Raw genomic sequence first — 9,381 nt, 5'->3', positions numbered from 1 at the left:
CTCTCTCTCCCTCACATACAGCTTGACTTTGCTTCCTCTCTTAAAGGGGCACTTCACCAAAAAACAATGCTGATTAATTTTGCACATAATCTCACAGACATCCAAAAACTCTAAACAGTTTTGCACACATTAATTTAGTTTGATGGTTATTGAGAGTAAATGAGGTTGAATATGGCCCCCAGTGATGTCATTGGGGGCATTTAATCCTTGCATTGTGTTAATTACAGCTCAATGAAATGATAAAGTAGCAGTCCCTATAAGACAAGGTATTGTTATTTTTTCCCATCAACATAATTTCATGGTGCTGTAATTAACACAACACAAGGATTCAATGTCCACGATGACATCACTGGTGGTCATATTCAAACTGTCAAACTTAATGAATGTGTGCAAAGCTGTTTTGGATGTGTGTGAGATTATGTGCAAAATATATCAGCATTGTTTTTTGGTGAAGTGCCCCTTTAAGCTGCAGTTTTAACCTATAGGGACACGTATACTTGTTTAATTGTAAAGAGTGCGGGGGGGGGGGGGGTATATCCATTCTAAAGTAATTGCCAAACGTAATGTAACAGCCATGGGAAAAATGGGCTCTGCCAATGTCTAAACGGTGACAGCTTCCAAATTCCACATTAAAACAGAGGTCAGTTTTGAAGTACGACTGATAAGGAGGGTATTAATTTACCTTTTGGAAAGCTGCACGCTCAAGTTCACATTCCCCTCTGTTGACAGTAATCTTGAAGTGGATTGGGCAGTTTTGAGAAAAAGAAAAAAGAAGTCTCACCGAATCACATGGCTGTTACATTTACTCACTTATGCACTTTTAGCTATAGGGCGGGCTGTAGGTGTGTGTATGTGTCTGTGTGTGTTTGAGGAGGGTGTGTATCATAGAGAAGGAGAGAGCATAGAGAGAGCGAGAGAGAGGGAAACAAAAGAGAGAGAGAGAGACAGTGAGAGAGATGCTGCACCTGTGTCTGAATACCTGAACATCTATTTACAACCAGGACATCAAAAGAAACAGAAGTGCATGAAAGGATTAAAAAGATCCACAGAACATGGCAGGACATTTTCACATGTGAAAGCATCTCTCTCTGTATAACACAGACCAGCTCTTCATCAACAAGGTAAGGCAATGCGTTGGTCCTCCGATGGTATATTTCATTAGGGATACCTTTAGGAAATGTTCAATCATGTGTTTGGTGATGTGCCATTAACCATTAAACATAATTATAAACACACTTCTCCTAAAAATATATACTGTAGGCTACCATAGAAGAACCAAAATATTTAATTGAAATATCTGTATTATTACTGGATGTATCTATTAACTCCTATTCTATTACTATTATGTCCACTATATAGTTTGCTTGTTTTAGTTCATGTCAAAGGTTGTGTGTCCCTTGAAGGCTGTATGTTGAACTGTTTTAGTTGGTGTCTGCATTACAAATAGCTTTTCTTTGGATGTATCAAATGTTGACGCAAGCTAGCCACACTTTCATGGTGATGAGGTCAGAAAGAAAAACAAAATGCTTTTCACCTGAGACCAGTTCAGTCTTTTAACTTCTGTCTTTGGAAACTTGAAGCACAGAGCAACAGTGTGGATAAATTAATATCAAAAGTGTGCATCCAAAACACACACAGAGTGACACGTTGATGAGATCAGCAAAATCGCCCTGTCATCGGCTGCCAATAGGATCATATTAAAACTTCCAGACAACCCTATTAATGCAAATCTAATTTGTTATTTTTGATTGACGTACATAATAAGCACAAAAGAATGAATGAATGAAAGATTTTTATTTTCGAACAAGTATAAAAACAAAAAGGAGTAGGAAGAAGTATACACTTTTTGAAATTCCTACCCCTTTTTAACTATCACAAATTATAATTTAATCTATTGTTAATTATATGTATAAACACTATCTGTATAGTATACAATCAAATACATTTATATAAATATACCTATAAATATTATAATATATATATACTAAATAAATACCATATGATATAAGACAAGAACACCGGGGTGAAATAGTACACGGGAAGGACACGGACGCCCTTGAACGACATTAAATGCTGGTGTCACGGGTCAGCGTAGATCCTGGCACATGAGGAAGGAGTGGGGGTGTTGGGTGGCGTGGCGGGGGTGTGGGGTGGTGGGGGCGGGCGGGCGGCCAAACCCAGCTTTCTTACGACACTCCAGGTCTATGATCAGAAAAGCCCTGGGTGCCCTTGGACCCACCTTACTCAAGCTCAAACATTGTATCATTGTAAAAAGCTTTGCACTTGGTTAGTGATTTCCTAATGTGACCACGGTGTTCCCAAACCCTGCTGTGATCTTTGAAGCTTCACAGAGCGCCTCACCCACCTATAACAGAACACATAGTAACTTATTAAAAGAGAGACTGTGCAGGGCCTCCTTTGAGTCAACACGGCTCTCTGTCCCAGAGGTCAACTCTAAGTCACACCTGAACATTCTATATAAAACAACAGGGAAAAAAACTACCTAATGATGATATAAAGCATCACAGACTTTACTTCAAGGGGGCGCAAATAATGATAAACCTAGAATCGAATGAGGAACTACAATGTACATGATGAAGAAATATTATGTAACTGATAGTTAACCTTTTAGAATGTGTCTTTGGGAAGCAAAAGTAGAAGCCATTCTGTATTTCCCTGCACTGAGACATCAGGTTTGAGAATTGAGTAACTGGTGGTTAATTAACGGTTTGTTGACATATAGTTCCTCTTTAGTTCCAAGGTAATTCATCATTATTATTGCGCCCCCTAAAGTAAAGTGGAAGTACTCCTCCAACAAAATCAAGTATTTGGGACTATAGCTAATTTGCTTTGACATCAGACCAGTATTACATTAAAAGTAAATTCCTTATAACCTCCAGAAGAGTTCCAGAAGAAAGCATGGTCGTTCTTGATCAGATCAGTCTCAGTTGACACACAGAGAAGACAAAATGGCTACCCTGTCAAAAGAGACCCCATTTACACCTGGTATTAACATGCGATCTGTATCTGGATAATGAAAAATGCATGTTATGCAAGGTGTAAATGCACACAGTACACATTGCAACCAGAATGTGATCAGATCAGCCAGGCCACTTCCAGAGGTAGTCTGGTTCACATTGTGATGGGACCTTGGGCAGAGTCAGCAGGTGTAAATGCAATCCATGCAGCGTATTCACATTAGGGCCTACCAATGACTTGTTGCCACCCCACCTACTTGCATGCTTTGGATGTTTGCATATTGCATGTGAGAAATGAGATCTGATCAGTGCAGACAACGAGAACGCATATAAATAACAGGTGTAAATGCAAAGGCAAGATCTGGTCGTCTCATTATCCAAATAATATCCAGATACAGATCACATGTTAATACCAGGTTTTAAGAGTGACTTATTCTCAGTTAAATGACTCAGGTGAGAACGGGGTGGAGAGAAACCCAACCTGAGCATGAGCAACAGTTGCCTGTCAGAAAGAGGATTAATTAAAGACTGACACTGACGAGAAGAATAACAGCACACTGGCCATTATGTAACAAAATGGTCTCAAACACACTTCACTTTAACGTAATTATGCAATTACCTCAAGGTAAGGTGACAAATTACACATAGTCCTGCAATCAAATCACGCAAGTCGTTAGAATATCTTGTCATTGTTTTATTCTACACCTTGGCTTTGCAGCACTAACACCAAATACATGCCCACCAAATAAAAGTGTTTCCGATGAAGAGCAAGATAAACGTTTCCGCAAAGGTGACGCTACAAAGGTCACGCTACAAAGGTCATGCTTGACGTGACCAAAAGCAGATTCTCTTGTTCTTTTCTTCCCAACTGCTGTTGTAAGATCACAGAGTTGGTCAAACTGATGACAAAACAGTGTCACTCAGTCTAGATTAAATGTATGACCAGATTAGATGGAAGCTGTTTGATCTAGTGGTGTACAGAGGGAAGTCCAGCTTTATCAATGGACTATTTATCCAAAGTGGTTCAGACACAATTAAAAGGCAATACGCAGCTTTTCTAAACTAATATATCTATTTTAATGTATTTTAAAGGGGGATTTCACCTAAAATGTTTCATGTTTCCATACGTTTTAAACATATCAAAATATGATTAAACAAACAAACAAACATAACTGTCCATACAACTTTCTTTCAACCATCTCTCGTATGATGTCATCATATGGCATGTTTCTTACTTTCTAACTCAAAACACAAGATATTCCTTGCAAGTTTTAGGAAAATGTCTACTAATGCAGAATTATAATCAAAAAAATAAATCTTTGGTGGACTCCCCCTTCCACTGTAGGCACCCACGTGCAAAAACAGTCATTTTCAAAAGGGAGCTTCCTCGCTGAAAGGTGGCCAGGTGAGTGAGAGGCAACGCCTCGTGTGCTGACAGTAAGGGTCAAAGCATCACAATAGCTGGGATAAATATGTGTACTCTGCCAAAATGCTACCTGTATACCTCATGTGTATCAGTGTGAATTGGTTGGACAAGTCACGCAAACAGATCATCTGAGAGCATGCAGTCGTTTTGTGGCGCAGGGACAATGGCCCTCGCTTTGTTCCGCTATTATTATTACACCAAGTCCTTTTCCAAGCCGCCTCGAGGCAACAGCGTCCTTTCTCATCAGTTGAAAGGGCTTTTATTCTGCCATCATATCGGATCGCATGAGAGGGACAGAGGATACCCCTCAGATGCTCATTAATTTATCAGCCGAGAGAGAGAGAGAGAGAGAGAGAGGGTGTCAGGTGTCTCCATTAGGTTACTGGTAGGTACACACACCTTCCTAATCACTGAGACGTGGTGCAGATGAAAATAAACCACCATCCACTCAAGTACGGTCTGAGCTCTGAAGCCAGAGAGATACCTTCTGTGAAAGACAGAGAGAGAGAGACATAGAGTTAATATATATATATATATATGAGAGTTAGAGAGACAGAATTAGAGAGTTAGAGACAGAGTTAGAGAGACAGAGTTAGAGACAGAGTTAGAGAGTTAGAGACAGAGTTAGAGACAGAGTTAGAGAGACAGAGTTAGAGAGTTAGAGACAGAGTTAGAGAGACAGAATTAGAGAGTTAGAGACAGAGTTAGAGACAGAGTTAGAGAGTTAGATACAGAGTTAGAGACAGAGTTAGAGAGTTAGAGACAGAGTTAGAGACAGAGTTAGAGAGACAGAGTTAGAGAGTTAGAGACAGAGTTAGAGAGACAGAGTTAGAGAGAGAGAGAGAGAGAGAGAGAGAGAGAGAGAAGAGAGAGAGAGAGAGAGAGAGAGAGAGAGGAGAGAGAGAGAGAGAGAGAGAGAGAGAGAGAGAGAGAGAGAGAGAGAGAGAGAGAGAGAGAGAGAGAGAGAAAGAGACAGAGTTAGAGAGACAGAGTTAGAGAGTTAGAGAGTTAGAGAAAGAGTTAGAGAGACAGAGTTAGAGAGACAGAGTTAGAGAGTTAGAGAAAGAGTTAGAGAGAAAAAGTTAGAGAGACAGAGTTAGAGACAGAGTTAGAGAGACAGACTTAGAGAGTTAGAGAGACAGAGTTAGAGACAGAGTTAGAGAGTTAGAGACAGAGTTAGAGAGACAGAGTTAGAGACAGAGTTAGAGAGTTAGAGACAGAGTTAGAGAGTTAGAGACAGAGTTAGAGAGACAGAGTTAGAGAGACAGAGTTAGAGAGACAGAGTTAGAGAAAGAGTTAGAGAGACAGTTAGAGAGACAGAGTTAGAGACAGAGTTAGAGACACAGAGTTAGAGACAGAGTTAGAGAGACAGAGTTAGAGACAGAGTTAGAGACAGAGTTAGAGAGTTAGAGACAGAGTTAGAGAGACAGAGTTAGAGACAGAGTTGGAGACAGAGTTAGAGACAGAGTTAGAGAGAGAGAGTTAGAGAGTTAGAGACAGAGTTAGAGACAGAGTTAGAGAGACAGAGTTAGAGAGTTAGAGACAGAGTTAGAGAGACAGAGTTGGAGAGAGAGAGAGAGAGAGAGAGAGAGAGAGAGAGAGAGAGAGAGAGAGAGAGAGAGAGAGAGAGAGAGAGAAAGAGACAGAGTTAGAGAGACAGAGTTAGAGAGTTAGAGAAAGAGTTAGAGAGACAGAGTTAGAGAGACAGAGTTAGAGAGTTAGAGAAAGAGTTAGAGAGAAAAAGTTAGAGAGACAGAGTTAGAGACAGAGTTAGAGAGACAGACTTAGAGAGTTAGAGAGACAGAGTTAGAGACAGAGTTAGAGAGTTAGAGACAGAGTTAGAGAGACAGAGTTAGAGACAGAGTTAGAGAGTTAGAGACAGAGTTAGAGAGTTAGAGACAGAGTTAGAGAGACAGAGTTAGAGACAGAGTTAGAGAAACAGAGTTAGAGACAGAGTTAGAGAGTTAGAGACAGAGTTAGTGTAACTGAGGGGTACAATTCCCTGACTGTATTGATAAGTATGGTATCATTAAACCACTACCGCTTTATGTACTTTAACTACTGGCCACACAGTACATGATATAGATATGATGAACACTTTCCCACCATGAAACCAAGTCCACACAAATGTATCCGTCGAATATTTAATATATAGCAAAGGGTATATACAACGTTCACTTAATGACATTTATGATTTGAATGCACTTGTAAGGCAAATGAGTATTCGTAGGCAAATCAACATTGAATGTCCAATCTCTGGTTACGCAGGAAGCAAGTATACAACCTGGTTCTTTAGGGAACTATAGCGATGGTACTTAATGATTATAGCTGGATATACTAAAGGGGGGTCCTGCTGGTTGTAAGTCAGTAGGGGGGGGGGTTAGGAGAGCCGCCGGCGATATCCCATCTGGCCAACGATTTCTTGGGAGAATTCAGAGTGCTGAACACGGTGCCCACAGAACCTTGGTCCACAGATGAATACAGTTGGGCCCTCTTGTAGACGGTAGCTGCCGGTCCACAACGAAGAGACGTGAGGCGACCTCACTTGGGGTAGAGCGCCGTCTCACCTGGACTCCTCTCGGGGGGTAGTTCCAACACTCACCAGTGTTGGCTGTTATCCATGGCATAAATCAAAGCACCCAAAGCAAGTAGATAATCCAAGTCGTGTAGGGCTCGCCGTCATCCGGGTAAGGTAATCCAATGTGCAGGTCCACTCGTCCTAGCCCAGAACTCCTCGGATGAAAGCACCACACGTGGTCTGCCCAGCCTGGTTAAGACTCTAGATAACGCGAGGAAACGATGGGGGTACTACTCACTGTATAACTCTAACCGAACAATGCACCATACATAATAGACTATTATTAACTTAATAGAAATACGTCCCACTCGACGGTATAGTGCCAAACTATGACAATTCAACTATTAATCCACACGATGTCTCAATGCCATTCTGAGGCCAAGTTGACCATACTGCACCACACGTGTATCGTGGGTGAGGCTTAACGTCTTGCCACTAGGTTGGAGGGTAAATAACTAAGGGCTAAGGGACTAAAAGAAAGTTCTACTTTACTTGCGCCATATATATATGCGCTGTGAACAAATAGTACCATTCGTATTTCGCCAGACGTATTCCTACGCGGAACCGGGCTAGTAACGACATGTTCGTCGGCACGATTGAACTTGAACCAAGGGGCTTGGCTGCTGGCGCCAAGTTCTTGTCCAATGAGAGAATGAAACTATTATGGGCTGTTAGTAGACTAAAGGGATATTCAGTGTATATGTACAAGGAATATACAAGGGATATCAAACGATATACAAATACTATTAAATATATATCCATAAATAAATATATATATTCGGTTTAATCTGATCCTTCACAACAGTTAGAGAGAGAGAGAGAGAAAGTTAGAGAGACAGAGTTAGAGACAGAGTTAGAGAAACAGAGTTAGAGACAGAGTTAGAGAGTTAGAGACAGAGTTAGAGAGACAGAGTTAGAGACAGAGTTGGAGACAGAGTTAGAGAGTTAGAAACAGAGTTAGAGAGACAGAGTTAGAGACAGAGTTGGAGACAGAGTTAGAGACAGAGTTAGAGAGAGAGAGTTAGAGACAGAGTTAGAGCACGGAACTAGGCAAAATCTGCATATGGCTCGCTGATAACAAACTATCATTACACATGGGCAAAACAGAGTCCATTCTCTTCGGTTCAAATAACAAACTCAGCAAGACCGACGGCTTCTCAGTTACAGTGGGTGACAATATTGTCACAAGGAAAGACGAAATTACCTACCTGGGTTCCATCCTAGAGGCAAATCTTTCCTGTGACAAAATGGCATCCAATGTAATAAAAAAAGTCAACCAACGAACTAGATTCTTGTACCGGATCTCCTCTCTGGTAAACAAGAATACCCTGAAGACTCTGGCAGGAGCACTCATTCAAAGGTACTATGACTATGCGTGCACCTCATGGTACCAAAGCACCTCAAAGGCGCTTAAAACAAAATTACAAACATCACAAAACAAACTGGTCAGACTACTACTTGACCTGAACCCCAGAACCCACCTCACCCCTGCCCACTTTGACAACCTAGGATGGCTTAGAGTAGACGACAGAGTACAGCAACTTGCAATGGGCCTGGTCTACAAGATACACTATACGACCGGGGTGCCCATGTACATGTCAAAATACTTCCCAAAGGTCAGTGAATACCACAACCACTACACCAGAGGAAGCTCAACAAATCATGTTAAACCCAGATTCGGCTCAAACAAGGGACTAAACACGTTTCGCAATTATGCCACAACAATGTGGAACGCCCTACCCAAAGCTGTAAAGGAATGTGAATCCCTGCCCACATTCAAAACCGCTCTTAAAGAGCACCTACGGGAGGCTGCAATTCGAAACTGGCCACCGTAAATGCCCAAAACCCCCACCACCTCCTAATAGACAGTCTCCTCCCCACCGCATGTATATATTCCCTCCCCGCCGTATGTATATTTCCCTCCCACCCACCCACCCCCTCCTAATGTACAGTCCCCTCCCCATCATATGTATATACTCTGTCAGGATCTAGGGGTAACAGTACTGTATATTTGAATACCGCTTATGTCACAAATGTATCAGTACTAAATACCTATATGTCCCTATGCCATAAATGTCATGTATGTTGTGTATGTCATAAATGTCTATATGAATTGAAAATGGGGGACCCTGATGGAAACAAGACAAACGTCTTTCTCAGGTCTGCATCCCCTTAACAAGTGTATGTATTGAGCCGTACTGTATTGTACCCATTCTGCAATCTGTTAAATAAAGTTTTCATTCATTCATTCATTCAGAGAGACAGAGTTAGAGAGTTAGAGACAGAGTTAGAGACATAGTTAGAGAGACAGAGTTAGAGAGTTAGAGACAGAGTTAGAGAGACAGAGTTAGAGAGAGAGAGAGAGAGAGAGAGAGAGAGAGAGAGAGAGAGAGAGAGAG

General features: G+C 41.3%; 1 protein-coding gene across 1 annotated transcript in view; it reads left to right on the top strand.

Moving 5' to 3' along the window:
- Positions 1–908: 908 nt before the first annotated feature.
- The window catches only part of prr15lb (proline rich 15 like b), a 22,704-nt gene continuing 14,231 nt past the window's right edge, over positions 909–9,381 (top strand). The window contains exon 1 of the mRNA XM_084322765.1: positions 909–1,121. The gene's annotated coding sequence lies outside the window, so the exon portion shown is untranslated. The remainder of the gene's footprint in view (positions 1,122–9,381) is intronic.

The sequence above is a fragment of the Notolepis coatsorum genome (assembly GCF_963971535.1).
Source record: "Notolepis coatsorum genome assembly, chromosome: 10".
NCBI classification, from domain to species: domain Eukaryota; kingdom Metazoa; phylum Chordata; class Actinopteri; order Aulopiformes; family Paralepididae; genus Notolepis; species Notolepis coatsorum.
Note: the sequence above shows the minus strand (reverse complement) of the source record. Positions and strands in the feature narration are given on the sequence as shown.